The 16247-nt window shown below is 38.8% G+C and overlaps 2 protein-coding genes across 12 annotated transcripts in view; one reads left to right on the forward strand and one right to left on the reverse strand.

The window, feature by feature from the left end:
* Positions 1–16247, forward strand: part of OCIAD2 (OCIA domain containing 2) — a 1147735-nt gene that overhangs the window by 701272 nt on the left and 430216 nt on the right. The window lies entirely within an intron of this gene.
* WDFY3 (WD repeat and FYVE domain containing 3) overlaps positions 1–16247 on the reverse strand; it is a 309436-nt gene that overhangs the window by 221914 nt on the left and 71275 nt on the right. For 4 of the 11 annotated variants that reach the window (XM_050790042.1, XM_050790041.1, XM_050790040.1 and 1 more), the window contains one exon: positions 13033–13132. The exons of 6 other annotated variants lie outside the window; for them this stretch is intronic. The gene's annotated coding sequence lies outside the window, so the exon portion shown is untranslated. Of the gene's footprint in view, positions 1–13032; positions 13133–14564; positions 16241–16247 lie in introns of all 11 variants that reach the window. One more of the 11 variants, XM_050790043.1, reaches the window with a different exon arrangement.

Genomic DNA, 16247 nt, shown 5'->3' on the forward strand with positions numbered 1-16247 from the left:
ATAAAACAAAGTCAGCAAGGTTTACACAGACTCCTTTGCAAATAGGTTCTCATTGCAATTTAGGTTCAGCCAATCAAACTTACTTGCCCCAGCTTTTTTTTTTCAAATAGTGTCTCACTGTAACTCGCACTGGAGTACAGTGACACGACCATGGCTCACTTCATCCTCAACCTTCCAGACTCAGGCAATCATCCTGCCTCAGTCTCCTGAGTAGGTGGTACTACAGGTGCATATCACCATGTCCAGCTAATTTTTGTATTTTTTGCAGAGACAGAGTTTTGCTCTGTTGCCCAGGCTGGTCTTGAACTCTTGAGCTCAAGATATCCACCTGCCTTGGCCTCCCAAAGTGCTGGGATTACAGGCGTGAGCCACCGCACATGGCCTTGCCTAAGCTTTGAAAAGGAGAAGTGAAGCAGAGACCACACTGTCCATGATATACATACATTTTTTAGCTGAAGTGTTGGACAGAGATCCCAGTACCCAGTAATTATCCTGCTGGCTGCTGGGAGGCAGTGCATGTCACATCTATTTGCCTGGTCATAATAGTTATAGTATGACTGGAGCAAGCAGCAGTAGAGGCAGCTTTTTGCAATGGCACTGAACTATGTGTTCTAGAGCAGGGGTTGAGAACTTTCTCAGTTAAGGGTCAGATACAAAATATTTTGCTATGCGGTTTTTGTTACAACTACTTAACACTGCCACTGTAGTGTGAAAGCAGCCATATATAATAGGTAAGTGAGCATGTATTGCTGTGTTCAAATAAACGCTGACATTTGAATTTCACATTTTTTTCATTTTTAATTTGAGAAAGTATTTTGCTATGTTGTCCAGGATATTCTCAAATGCCTGGCCTAAAGCAATTCTCCTCCCACCTTGGCCTCCCAAGTAGCTAAGACTACACTACAGGTGCCCACCACTGTGCCCATTGTGAATTTATTAATTTTTAAGTGTCATAAAACATTATTTTTCCTTTGATTTTTTCAAATATTTAAAAATATAACAACCAGTCTTAGTCTGTAAGACATAGACAAGCAGGTGATAGGCCAGATTTTGCCTGAAGGCCATAGTTTGCCACCCTGCAACAGTCTCCTGATCCACACCGACAGCCGCAGCTCCCTTAGAAACGAGTGTTGAGGTATACCACTGGGAGATGTTTTTAAATTTAACCATGAGTCCAAAATCTGTTTTGTCTGCCCTTTCCTCTCCTCCATGATTTTGTAAGCCACTAATGCCATGTAATAAGTATTTTCCTGCGTAAACTGCTAGAACAGATTCTATTCTCTGCAACTAAATCCTGACTGACTCATAGTGCTACACATACATAAGCACTTTTTATTTTCAACCAAAAAAAAAAAAAAAAAACCCTTATTATCTTTCAGGTGTACACCATGAAATATTTATTTACAAATTAATTTTAATGCATTAAAAATATTACTTTACAACTAAAAAACTATACACAACAGAATGTCATTTTAAGAATACACTATTTAATTGAAATTTATTTCAAACTAGGCACATAAATCACCTAATCCAGAAGAATCTACAGATTCCGCAGAACACCATGATAAACATAAGAAAAGCCTAATTAATAATTTGAAAGTATTTATTATGTATGAACCACCATTATATAATATAAAATTATATAATGGGGAAGAAAAACTGTTCACCTCCAATCTTTCCTGGAAGGTACAGCAGAGAATAACCCTGGAAACAGAAACTATCTAAAGGTAATTTAGAAAAATGGCCTTCAAATTTTTTTTTGTATGCAATCCCTCACATAAGTCAGAATCTTTACTATTTTTAGGTTGATATTTCAACCTGAGTTTAAAGAGTTACAAAGGATAGCATTATAAGCATTGACAGTTTTAAATAAAATAATATATCAGGCTTTGGAATGTATTCATGGGATCTAAATGTAGCATTACAATCAACATCCTCTATTACATATATATATTTTTTAAGTTATTCTTTAACAGTCAGAAATTTAAACTTATTTTGAATCAAAATTCAGGCATTATATAATCTGTTATAAAGTGTGTGTGTGCGCGCGTGCGCATGTGTATAAGAATCTCCAAAAAAAAGGACTCTAAAAAAAGGTATTACTAAATACTTTTTAAAGTATATTGAAGGGTTTAAAATACTTGTTAAAAAGTATTTTAAAGGTCACTAAAACTAGTAACCATCATTTTGTTAATATCAAATATCCAATATTTGATGAGTTCAAAATCTCATAAATGTCATAGTTGATTTTTATAGATATTTTATATGAATCAGGTTCAAAATAAAGACCACTTATTGCTATTGGCTGATAATGTCTCTTAAGCCTCTCATATAGATCTCCCAGTTTATACTGGGCACAGGAACTCTGTGTTGTCTACTGTTTGCTGAATAATTTATTCAACAAATATTTATTAAGCAACCACTATGTGTCCGGCAATGTTTTAGATGCTAAGAATGTAGAGGAAGAACAGAAGCCTGCTAAAGTTCTGTGTCCTTTTGGAGTTTAGATTCTCATGAGAGAGAGAAAAAAATAAACAAAGAAATCAATTATGTCTGATGGTTATGAAAAAAATTCAGTGAGCTTTGAAAATATAATGTTCCTAGGGTTGCTGTTTCAGTCTGCATGGTCAAGGAACGTTTCTCTGAGGGATTCACACCAGAACAGAAACCTGAATGAATGAGGGAGCAATCCCTAAGAATTTCAAGGGGAATAAAATTCCAGGCTAAGGAACAATTAAAACCGAAAGGCTTGAAGTAAGATTGTGCTTCACATGGCTGAAGAACTGTAATGAAGCCAGTAGGGTTGGGGAGCAGAATTAGAGAAGGGGAGAGTGTTAAGCCCTCATATGTCTGCATTGTGATTCAGTATTTACTACTCTTCAGCTGCTTTCCAGCAACTGAGACCAAGGAGATGGCTCTATATACTACCTCCTCTACTCTGCTGCTTCTTACCACTCTTTTCTGCAAAAAAAAAAAAAAAAAAAAAAAGGTACATCTGTGTCTTTCCCTGCAGCTTTGCCTGCCTGAGACTTTGTAGTCCCCTCACTACCTACCATGTGAGAGCTCTGCTGTGTTTAAAATCTGTAGATATTTGCACACTTCTCAATTTGCTTCAATGTTCACAATGTTTGGCAGCTCTTCTCATGATCTGAGGCTTGGGATTACTGTTTTCTCCTCATTTCACTTAAGTTAAAAGATTTCTTCCTTATTCTTTATTATTTTTGTTATATTCAGTTAACATTAGGAAGAAGAATAGAATACAAATGCTTTTACTTGGTCATTTTGAATGAAATCCTTTTCCTCACCTACTGTTGATAAATTTAGAGTAGGTACACCTAGAGAACTTACATTTCTAAATCTCTATTTTTTATTTCAATTTCTAGATTTTCCTATTTGAAAATCTGAGAAATTCTAGACCACCAACATCTATAGACTTACAACTATTGTTTAAAAAATAGGCCAGCTACGGTGGCTCAAGCCTGTAATTCCAGCACTTTGGGAGGCCGAGGCAGGCAGATCGCAAGGTCAAGAGTTCAAGACCAGAATGGCCAAGATGGTGAAACCCCATCTCTACTAAAAACACACACACACACACACACACACACACACACACATTAGCCAGGTGTGGTGGCAAGCGCCTGTAATCCCAGCTACTCAGGAGGCTGAGGCAGAGAATTGCTTGAACCTGGGAAGTGGACGTTGCAGTGAGCCGAGGCTGCATCACTGCACTCCAGCCTGGGCGACAGAGCAAGACTTCATCTCAAAAAAAAACACAAAAGTAATTAAAAAAATAATAATAATTTAGCACAGCACCAATTTTAAATGTATATTAAAGACTCTATATGGAACATAAACTTGGAAACTATAGCAAATTTCTACCATGATCCTTACATCCAAACTAAGGAATGACAAAAGGCAAATAAATGTCCACATTCAAATGGATATGCAATGAAGAGAGAATAAGCAAAATATCAAAACAATATATGTTAAATAAATACAGCATTATTACTTTCGAGAACATAAAACTGTGGTTATGCTGATAAAAGCTTACTCTGTTTTCTACTTTAAATAACAGTCCAATTGTCATGTACTTATGTATAAGTGATTTGCATGAAAAGTATTCTGAATCATCTAACAGCACTGTTTAAAAACCCAGCTCTTGGCCAGGTGCAGGGGCTCACACCTGTAATCTCCGCACTTTGGGAGGCTGAGGTGGGCAGATCACTTGAGGTGAGGAGTTCGAGACCATCCTGGCCAACATGGTGAAACCCCAATTCTACTAAAAATTAGGCTGGGTGCAGTGCCTCACCCCTGTATTCCTAGCACTCTGGGAGGTCAAGGCGGGCGGATCGCCTGAGGTCAGGAGTTCGAGACCAGTCTGGCCCACATAATGAAACCCTGTCTCTACTAAAAATACAAAAATTAGCCAGGCATGGGGCACACGCCTGTATTCCCAGCTACTCAGGAGGCTGAGACACGAGAATTGCTTCAACCCAGGAGGCAGAGGATGCAGTGAGCCCAGATTGCATCACTGCACTCCAGTCTGGGTGACAAAGCGAGACTCAGTCTGAAAAAAAAAAAAAAAATTAGCCAGTTGTGGTGGCACACGCCTGTAATCCCAGTTATTCAGGAGGTTAAAACATGAGAATCACTTGAACCTGGGGGGAGGAGGTTGCAGTGAGCCAAGATTGCACCACCGCACTTCAGGCTGGGAACAGAGCGAGACTCTGTCTCAAAAAAAAAAAAAAAAAAAAAAAAAAGTCAGCTTTTTCAAATAAGTGAACATTTTTCTCATACTTGATTAATAAGTTACTAAAAAGTAACTTATTAAACTCTTTCCTCAGAAATGTAAAACTCAGGTTAGCTTTTACTAAACTTTAAAAACACTGAATTAGTGACCTCACATGATTATAAGCTCAGAGTTCAAAAATTGTATATGTTAACATTTACTTTCTTATTCATTTAATATCACTTTTTACATGCAAGTACTATGCTAGAAACTAGTGATGGAAAGATAAATCAATCACATGCTACCCTGTAGGGGCTCATGGTTAAGTGAAAAAATATAATAGAAGCAATGTGATAAGTATTACAATGAATAATAAATAAAGAAACAAAGTGCTATGGAGAACACAGGGAAAAGGCAGTTAACTATCAATAGAGAAAGTGACATCTGAACTAAGCCTTAGAAATTGAAGAGAAGTTCATTCAGCTGACAATGGACTAGAACTTATTTCCAGCAAATAAACTGTGTACACAGACAAGAAAGCCCAAGATACGCTGCTGGGTTGGCCAAGTAGTTCTGCATAGTTGGAACAAAGGGTGAATGTGGAGAAAAGCTGGAGATGAAGCTCGCGAAGAAAAGCCAGTCACAGGAAGAGCCTAAAAGGCCTTACATCTTAGACTAACAATAAACTGTTAAGTAGGAGGGTTATGTATGTTGAGAAAATATTTCTAAATATAGTGTGATATGTAGGATAGATGTATCTTTAATGATGCTTTCAGCCATAAAGGCAGAGCCAGTGGAGGTAAGGGTGAGGCACAGCGGTATGAGAGATTACAAGTAATGCCACTGACACAGGGGTAACAATCTAGGAAGTAGATATCCTTCAGGATCAAAGGAAAAAGAGATCAAGAGGACTCAGAATTCCAAGTTGGGTGATATGAACAACAGTAGTGCCATTAATTAAGCTGGAAATAAATTGAAGGAATAAGAATTAGTGCAAAAGATAAAAAGAGACAAATTGGAACATGGTGAAAAGGGTGAAAGAGGCTGGGCACGGTGGCTCATGCCTGTAATCCTAGCACTTTGGGAGGCCGAGGTGGACAGATCATGAGGTCAAGAGATAAGAGACCGGGCGTGCCTAAGATGGCCGAATAGGAACAGAAACAGCATCCAGCTCCCAGTGTGAGTGACACAGAAGACGGGTGACTTCTGCATTTTCAACTGAGGTACTGGGTTCATCTCACTGGGTCGTGTCGGACAATTGGTGCTGGTCCGCTGGTGCAGCCCGACCAGTGAGAGTTGAAGCAGAGCGAGGCATTGCCTCACCTAGGAAGCGCAAGGGGGAAGAGAATTCTCTTTCCTAGCAAAAAGAAACTGAGACACACAACACCTGGAAAATCGGGTAACTCCCACCCTAATACTGTGCTTTACCAAGGGTCTTAGCATATGGCACACCAGGAGATTATATCCCACACTTGGCCCGGAGGGTCCCACGCCCAAGGAGCCTCCCTCATTGCTAGCACAGCAGTCTGAGATCTAACCGCAAGGCAGCAGCGAGGCTGGAGGAGGGGCGCCCACTATTGCTGAGGCTTAAGTAGGTAAACAAAGCCATCAAGAAGCTCGAATTGGGTGGAGCCCACCACAGCTCAAAAAGGCCAGCCTGCCTCTGTAGACTCCTCCTCTGGGGACAGGGCATAGCTAAACAAAAAGCAGCAGAAACCTTAGCAGAGATAAATGCCCCCGTCTGACAGCTTTGAAGAGAGCAGTGGATCTCCCAGCATGGAGGTTGAGATCTGAGAATGGACACACTGCCTGCTCAAGTGGGTCCCTGACCCCTGAGTAGCCTAACTGGGAGACATCACCTACTAGGTGCAGACCAACACTTCACACCTCACACAGCGGGGTACACCCCTGAGACGAAGCTTCTAGAGCAAGAATCAGACAGCAACACTCACTGTTCAGCAATATTCTATCTTCTGCAGCCTCCGCTGCTGATACCCAGGCAAACAGGTCTGGAGTGGACCTCAAGCAAACTCCAACAGACCTACAGCTGAAGGTCCTGATGGTTAGAAGGAAAACAAACCAACAGAAAAGACACCCACACCAAAATCCCATCAGTACGTCACCATCATCAAACACCAAAGGCAGATAAAACCACAAAGATGGGGAAAAAGCAGTGCAGAAAAGCTGGAAATTCAAAAAATCAGAGTGCATCTACCCCTCCAAAGGAACGCAGCTTATCACCAGCAACGGAACAAATCTGGACGGAGAATGACTTTGACGAGTCGAGAGAAGAAGGCTTCAGTCGATCAAACTTCTCAGAGCTAAAGGAGGAACTACATAACCAGCGCAAAGAAACTAAAAACCTTGAAAAAAGATTTGACGAATGGCTAACTAGAATAACCAATGTAGAGAAGTCCTTAAAAGAACTGATAGAGATGAAAACCATAACATGAGAACTATGTGACAAATGCACAAGCTTCACTAAGTGACTCGATCATCTGGAAGAAAGAGTATCAGTGACTGAAGATCAAATGAATGAAATGAAGCAAGAAGTCTAGAGAAAAAAGAGGAAAAAGAAATGAACAGAGCCTCCAAGAAATATGGGATTATGGGAAAAGACCAAATCTACATCTGACTGCTGTGCCTGAAAATGACAGGGAAAATGGAACCAAGTTGGAAAACACTCTGCAGGATATCATCCAGGAGAACTTGCCCAACCTAGTAAGGCAGGTCAACATTCAAATTCAGGAAATACAGAGAACACCACAAAGCTACTCCTCGAGAAGAGCAACTCCAAGACACATAATTGCCAGATTCACCAAAGTTGAAATGAAGGAAAACATATTAAGGGCAGCCAGAGAGAAAGGTCAGGTTACACACAAAGGAAAGCCCATCAGACTAACAGCAGATCTCTCAGCAGAAACTCTCCAAGCCAGAAGAGAGTGGGGGCCAATATTCAACATTCTTAAAGAATTTTCAACCCAGAATTTCATATCCAGCCAAACTAAGTTTCATAAGTGAAGGAGAAATAAAATCCTTTACAGACAAGCAAATGCTTAGAGATTTTGTCACCAGCAGGCCTGCCCTACAAGAGACCCTGAAGGAAGCACTAAACATGGAAAGGAACAACCGGTACCAGCCATTGCAAAAACATGTCAAAATGTAAAGTCCATCGATGCTAGGAAGAAACTGCATCAACTAGCAAGCAAAATAACCAACTAATATCATAATGAGAGGATCAAGTTCACACATAACAATATTAACCTTAAATGTAAATGGACTAAATGGTCCAATTAAAAGACACAGATTGGCAAATTGGATAAAGAGTCAAGACCCATCAGTTTCCTGTATTCAGGAGACCCATCTCACATGCAGAGACACACACAGGCTCAAAATAAAGGGATGGAGGAAGATCTACCAAGCAAATGGAAAACAAAAAAAAAGCAGGGGTTGCAATCCTACTCTCTGATAAAACAGACTTTAAACCATCAAAGATCAAAAGAGGCAAAGAAGGCCATTACATAACGGTAAAGGGATGAATTCATCAGGAAGAGCTAACTATCCTAAATATATATGCACCCAATACAGGAGCACCCAGATTCATAAAGCAAGTCCTTAGAGACTTACAAAGAGACTTAGACTCCCATACAATAATAATGGGAGACTTCAACACCCCACTGTCAACATCAGACAGATCAACGAGACAGAAAGTAACAAGGATATCCAGGAATTGAACTCAATTCTGCACCAAGCGCACCTAATAGACATCTACAGAACTCTCCACCCCAAATCAACAGAATGTACATTCTTCTCAGCACCACATCACATGTATTCCAAATTTGACCACATAGTTGGAAGTAAAGCACTCCTCAGCAAATGTACAAGAACAGAAATTACAACAAACTGTCTCTCAGACCACAGTGCAATCAAACTAGAACTCAGGACTAAGAAACTCAATCAAAACCGCTCAACTACATAGAAACTGAACAACCTGCTCCTGAATGACTACTGGGTACATAACAAAATGAATGCAGAAATAAAGATATTCTTTGAAACCAATGAGAACAAAGCTACAACATACCAGAATCCCTGGGACACATTTAAAGCAGTGTGTAGAGGGAAATTTATAGCATTAAATGCCCACAAGAGAAAGCAGGAAAGATCTAAAATTGACACCCTAGCATCACAATTAAAAGAACTAGAGAAGCAAGAGCAAACACATTCAAAAGCTAGCAGAAGGCAAGAAATAACTAAGATCAGAGCAGAATTGAAGGAAATAGAGACACAAAAAACTTTTCAAAAAATCAGTGAATCCAGGAGCTGATTTTTTGAAAAGATCAACACAATTGATAGACCACTAGCAAGACTAATAAAGAAGAAAAGAGAGAAGAATCAAATAGATGCAATAAAAAATGATAAAGGGGATATCACCACCGACCCCACAGAAATACAAACTACCATCAGAGAATACTATAAACACCTCTACGCAAATAAACTTGAAAACCTAGAAGAAATGGATAATTTCCTGGACACTTACACTCTCCCAAGACTAAACCAGGAAGAAGTTGAATCCCTGAATAGACCAATAGCAGGCTCTGAAATTGAGGCAATAATTAATAGCCTACCAACCAAAAAAAGTCCAGGACTAGATGGATTCACAGTCGAATTCTACCAGAGGTACAAGGAGGAGCTGGTACTATTCCTTCTGAAACTATTCCAATCAATAGAAAAACAGGGAATCCTCCCTAACTCATTTTACGAGGCCAACATCATCCTGATATCAAAGCCAGACAGAGATACAACAAAAAAAGAGAATTTTAGACCAATATCCCTGATGAACATCGATGCAAGAATCCTTCATAAAATACTGGCAAACCGAATCCAGCACCACATCAAAAAACTTATCCACCATGATCAAGTGGCCTTCATCACTGGGATGCAAGGCTGGTTCAACATACGCAAATCAATAAATGTAATCCAGCATATAAACAGAACCAAAGACAAAAACCACATGATTATCTCAATAGATGCAGAAAAGGCCTTTGACAAAATTCAACAGCTCTTCATGCTAAAAACTCTCCATAAATTTGGTATTGATGGAACGTATCTCAAAATCATAAGAGCTATTTATGACAAACCCACAGCCAATATCATACTGAATGGGCAAAAACTGGAAGCATTCCCTTTGAAAACTGGCACAAGACAGGGATGCCCTCTCTCACCACTCCTATTCAACATAGTGTTGGAAGTTCTGGCTAGGGCAATCAGGCAAGAGAAAGAAATCAAGGGTATTCAGTTAGGAAAAGAAGAAGTCAAATTGTCCCTGTTTGCAGATGACATGATTGTATATTTAGAAAACTCCACTGTCTCAGCCCAAAATCTCCTTAAGCTGATAAGCAACTTCAGCAAAGTCTCAGGATACAAAATTAATGTGCAAAAATCACACGCATTCTTATACACCAGTAACAGACAAACACAGAGCCAAATCATGAATGAACTCCCATTCACAATAGCTTCAAAGAGAATAAAATACCTAGGAATCCAACTTATAAGGGATATAAAGGACCTCTTCAAGGAGAACTACAAACCACTGCTCAGTGAAATCAAAGAGGACACAAACAAATGGAAGAACATACCATGCTCATGGATAGGAAGAATCAATATTGTGAAAATGGCCATACTGCCCAAGGTAATTTACAGATTCAATGCCATCCTCATTAAGCTACCAATGACTTTCTTCACAGAATTAGAAAAAACTGCTTCAAAGTTCATATGGAACCACAAAAGACCCCGCATTGCCAAGACAATCCTAAGCCAAAAGAACAAAGCTGGAGGCATCACGCTACCTAACTTCAAACTATACTACAAGGCTACAGTAACCAAAACAGCATAGTACTGGTACCAAAACAGAGATATAGACCAATGGAACAGAACAGAGCCCTCAGAAATAATACCACACATCTACAACCATCTGATCTTTGACAAACCTGACAAAAACAAGAAATGGGGAAAGGATTCCCTATTTAATAAATGGTGCTGGGAAAATTGGCTAGCCATAAGTAGAAAGCTGAAACTGGATCCTTTCCTTACTCCTTATACGAAAATTAATTCAAGATGCATTAGAGACTTAAATGTTAGACCAAAAACAATAAAAACCCTAAAAGAAAATCTAGAAAATACCATTCAGGACATAGGCATGGGCAAGGACTTCATGTCTAAAACACCAAAAGCAACGGCAACGAAAGCCAAAATTGACAAATGGGATCTAATTAAACTAAAGAGCTTCTGCACAGCAAAAGAAACTACATAGGCATGGGCAAGGACATAGGCATGGGCAAGGGCATGACATGGGCAAGGACTTCATGTCGAAAACACCAAAAGCAATGGCAACAAAAGCCAAAACTGACAAATGGGATCTAATTAAACTAAAGAGCTTCTGCACAGCAAAAGAAACTACCATCAGAGTGAACAGGCAACCTACAGAGTGGGAGAAAATATTTGCAATCTACTCATCTGACAAAGGGCTAATATCCAGAACCTATAAAGAACTCAATCAAATTTACAAGAAAAAAACAACCCCATCAAAAAGTGGGCAAAGGATATGAACAGGTACTTCTCAAAAGAAGACATTCATACAGTCAACAGACACATGAAAAAATGCTCATCATCACTCGCCATCAGAGAAATGCAAATCAAAACCACAATGAGATACCATCTCACACCAGTTAGAATGGTGATCATTAAAAAGTCAGGAAACAACAGGTGCTAGAGAGGATGTGCAGAAATAGAAACACTTTTACACTGTTGGTGGGACTGTAAACTAGTTCAACCATTGTGGAAAACAGTGTGGTGATTCCTCAAGGATCTAGAACTAGAAATATCATTTGACCCAGCCATCCCGTTACTGGGGATATACCCAAAGGATTATAAATCATGCTGCTATAAAGACACATGCACACATACGTTTATTGTGGCGCTATTCACAATAGCAAAGACTTGGAATCAACCCAAATGTCCATCAGTGACAGACTGGATTAAGAAAATGTGGCACATATACACCATGGAATACTATGCAGCCATAAAACAGGATGAGTTCGTGTCCTTTGTAGGCACATGGATGCAGCTGGAAACCATCATTCCAGGAAACTATCACAAGAACAGAAAACCAAACACTGCATGTTCTCACTCATAGGTGGGAACTGAACAATGAGATCACTTGGACACAGGAAGGGGAACATCACACACTGGGTCCTATTGTGGGGAGGGGGGATGGGGGAGGGATAGAATTAGGAGATATACCTAATGTAAATGACGAGTTAATGGGTGCAGCACACCAGCACGGCACATACATACATATGTAACAAACCTGCACGTTGTGCACATGTACCCTAGAACTTAAAGTATAATTTTAAAAAAAAGAAAAAAAAAAAAGAGATAAGAGACCATTATGGCCAACATGTTGAAACCCCGTCTCTTCTAAAAATATAAAAATTAGCTGGCCGTGGTGGTGGGCGCCTGTAATTCCAGCTACTCAGGAGGCTGAGGCAGGAGAATCGCTTGAACCTGGGAGGCAGAGGTTGCAGTGAACTGAGATTGCGCCACTGTGCTCCAGCCTGGCAACAGAGCGAGACTATGTCTCAAAAAATAAAATAAAATAAAATATAAAAAGGTGAAAGAAAATGTAAAGCAAAAAAATCCCAGGACATGAGTTTAAGAGAGGAAAATCAGATGTAAGGCCCTAAATAACACATCCAACACAAGAAATAGTATACCAAATAACAAGTAGAGACCCTCAATTTCAAGGAATGTGAGGCTGTTTTCTATTTTTCCAAGTAGAAAAAACTATAAGCATTATTTATAAAACTAAAAAAGCATTTTTAGCCATTAAGAATTTTTTTTTTTGAAATTTAATATATGCACGGGGTTTAAAAGACCATACTGAAAAGAATACATAGTAAAAGTAAATATCCCACTACAGGGCTCCAGTTCCCCTCCCTAGAACTGTCATCACTAATTTCTTGAATATCTTTCAAAGATATGTTAAATGTGTATAAGCATATAGGTATATATATAACATATATCCTCCTTTAAATAGTCTATTAGAAACAGTTCTCAAGACACATTTTCTATTTCCTAAATATGATAGTACAGTAATCAAATTTATAATGGTAGCTCTATAAATCAAGTCAATATAAAAAGCCCTGTCTACACATAAGTAATTAACAGTATTTGTTTATCAATAAATCCAGTGATAGTAAAGATTAAAAACAAAAACCCACTAATTTTTCTTCCCAGAGACTGACCTTTAGGGAATTCCTTGGGTAACAGGTTCTGAATGTGTGAGCACAATAGGGCCCATTCGCTTGAAGTTAATTTACTGAAGACTTGAAATCTGGGCTCCAACTAGAAAGAGGGGGAAAAAGGTTATCAATTAGTCTCTAATTCAGAATATTTTCCTCAACACAGGTAGCCCGGGTCCACTAACTATCTCACACATGAGGGCTTTTCAAGCTTGGTTGGATACTGGAATCAACTAAGAAGCTTTAAAAAATGCTCTGAAGCCTGGAAGCCACTCTGTTCAAATCACAAGTCTCTGGGGCTAGAGCCTGGGCAGGGTTTTTACGGGTTTTCCAACTGATTCTAATGTGCATCCAGGGTTGAGAACCACTGCCAGAGAAATATAAAATCAGACGGTATGGAGGTCACCTATAAACTTTTCAGCTTGTTGCTAAACAATGTTTGAGTATGGAAATGCACTATTTTTTAATTATTTTATTTTATTTTATTTTTTGAGATGCAGTTTCACTCTTGTCACCTAGGCTGGAGTGCAGTGGCCTGATCCTGGCTTACTGCAATCTCTACCTCCCAGGTTCAAGCAATTTTCCTGCCTCAGCCTCTGAGTAGCCGGAATTACAGGTGTACACCACCACGCCCAGCTAATTTTTATATTTAGTAGAGACGGAGTTTCACCATGTTGGCCAGGCTGATCTTGAACTCCTCCTGACCTCAGGTGATCTGCCTGCCTCCGTCTCCCAAAGGGGAAATGCACTTTTAAAATACTTGGGCAAAGGTGGCTGTAAATAACCAGAGTGTTCCTAATGCAGGACAAAGTGACGCTAGAGAGCCCACAACACACGACGCAACAGGTAGTCACCTCACATTCTCTGAACAAGCTTAAAAGCCCAGGACAAATCTATTCTGGACATTCCATTATGAAAGAAACAGGATCAAATATTGAAAAATGCCTTAAAATCTCCCTGAAGAAGAAGAAGGTATATAGAGACAACAACAACTATTAAAATTTAACTTAAAAGCAAGATACAATAACTATTACTTGATTGCAAAAATCAGAAGTGAAATGAACAAATTAAATTCCTAACAATGACATTCACAAAACCTCTTTTATAGGGATTATAACCTTTGGCATATGAAAGAGTCTAAGCCGGCAGCCACTACCTATATGTGGATATTTAATCTTAAATACAAATTAATTTAAATACATGAAGTAAAAAATCTAGTTCCTCAGTTGCATCAGACACATCTGAAGTGCTCAACAGCTATTATGTGTCTAGTGATTACTGTATTAGACAGAGCCAACATAAAAACATTTTAATTGTCACAGAAAGTTATATTGGACAATGCTGGCTTGGGGGTAAATGAAGCCCTGAAACTTCATATTAAATTTGTGAACATACATATACTCTAGAAAGATGACCTATGACTTTTATTTGATTCTCAAAGGAGATCATGTTCAATTGCCACACCAGTGATTCAAGTGCCAATGCCCAAGCCCACAGAAAGTAGAGAAGAGTCCTTTTTTTCCCCAAATAGTTACCTCTTTTAAAAAAGCATATCATATCAGCAGTAGCACATCCCACCCATGGATACAGTCTTTCAACCACTGCATGAAGACGAGTAGGACTACTCTTAGCACAAAATGGTCTTCCCACCTCCCTGATGTTGTTATGGTTCTGGAGCTTCACTGCTTTTTCAGAAGAGAAAAAGTAATAGTAAATCATAATCACAAAAATAGACCTCCTTTGATTTATTCATCATCTTCAACTTCATTAGCTATTGATATATCCAAGATGATTTACCTACCTTTTAACCCCAAACCCAGCTTTTTGTGGCAAAGTGAATCACAATAAAATAGAAAGTGAATTATGCATCCCTCAGAAAAAAACACAAACAACAACCTTCCATATGTAGGATGCTGTTCCTAAGAAGAATTCCAAAGATACTTGGCTACTAACCTAAGATTTAACACTTAAGTTGTCATCAAAAACTAACACAAAACAAAGATATGATCTCAAAGGTGAGCTTCCCTTATGGATAAACAGTCTGGGTTTAGCTTCCATACTGAAAAGGTTTGCGTTTGGCACTGAAACAAAGTCTTCTAAAGAGACATCATGGTGTGATGAGTATAGAGTATATCCAGCTATATTCAATTTCTAGGATACAATCAACTGTCTAATTGATTTAAAAACTTAGCAACTCCATCTCTAATCCTTTGCTCCTAATACATACTTTTTTAAAAAGGCAACCTCCCTAAAATGTTCGACTGTATCTTAACTAATTCAAATGAAAATTACTTTAAAAATGAGTATGCCTTTTATCTGTGAAGAAAAGATATATCAAGTCAAAAGACCACACAAGAATATGAATAAAAGTAAAAGGCAAAATAGACCCTCAATGTAAGACAAGACCAAAGCCTGTCTTATAAATTAGGTGAGCTTGCTGCGTGAACTATGAAGTCTGAGTTCAATAACATCCCATGATTCAAATGTTATTAAACTAACTGTATTTTAAGTCAATAAACTAAAAGTTTGGCATTTTCTTATCAAATTAAACATTTATTTATTATGTACTCATGATAAATTGCAATTCCATTCCTAAGTATTTACCATAAAACAGGGGTTAGCAAATTACAGCCATGTACCAAAATCTAGCCCACATGTTTTTGTAAATAAAATTTTATTGGAACACATCCATATTCATTTACTTACATATTGTCTATGACTGCTTTCACACTGCAACAGCAGAGTACCCACAACAGAGACCCTAAAGGATAAAATACTTCATCCAGCCCTCTACAGAAAGTTTGCTGACCCTGGCACTGAAGAAATAAAAACTGGGCCAAGTGTGGTAGGTCACACCTATAATCCCAACACTTGGAAAAGCTGAGGTGTGAGGATCACTTAAGGCCAGGAGTTCCAAGACCAGCCTGGGCAACATAGTGAGATCCCATCTCCACACACACACACGAAATTAAAAACAAAAAATTAGCCAGGTGTGGTGGCATGCTTGTAGTCCTAGCTACTCAAGAGGCTGAGACAGGACTGCTTGAGCCCAGGAGGTAGAGGCTACATGCAATGTGACTGCACCACTGTACTCTAGCCTGGGTAACAAAGAACGACCTTGTTTCAAAAAATTAAAAAGAAAGAAAAAGAAATGAAATGAAATGAAAACTTATGTTCACACAAAACTTATACACAAAAGTTTATAGTATCTCTATTCA

Source organism: Macaca thibetana, chromosome 5 (assembly GCF_024542745.1).
Source record: "Macaca thibetana thibetana isolate TM-01 chromosome 5, ASM2454274v1, whole genome shotgun sequence".
NCBI lineage: Eukaryota > Metazoa > Chordata > Mammalia > Primates > Cercopithecidae > Macaca > Macaca thibetana.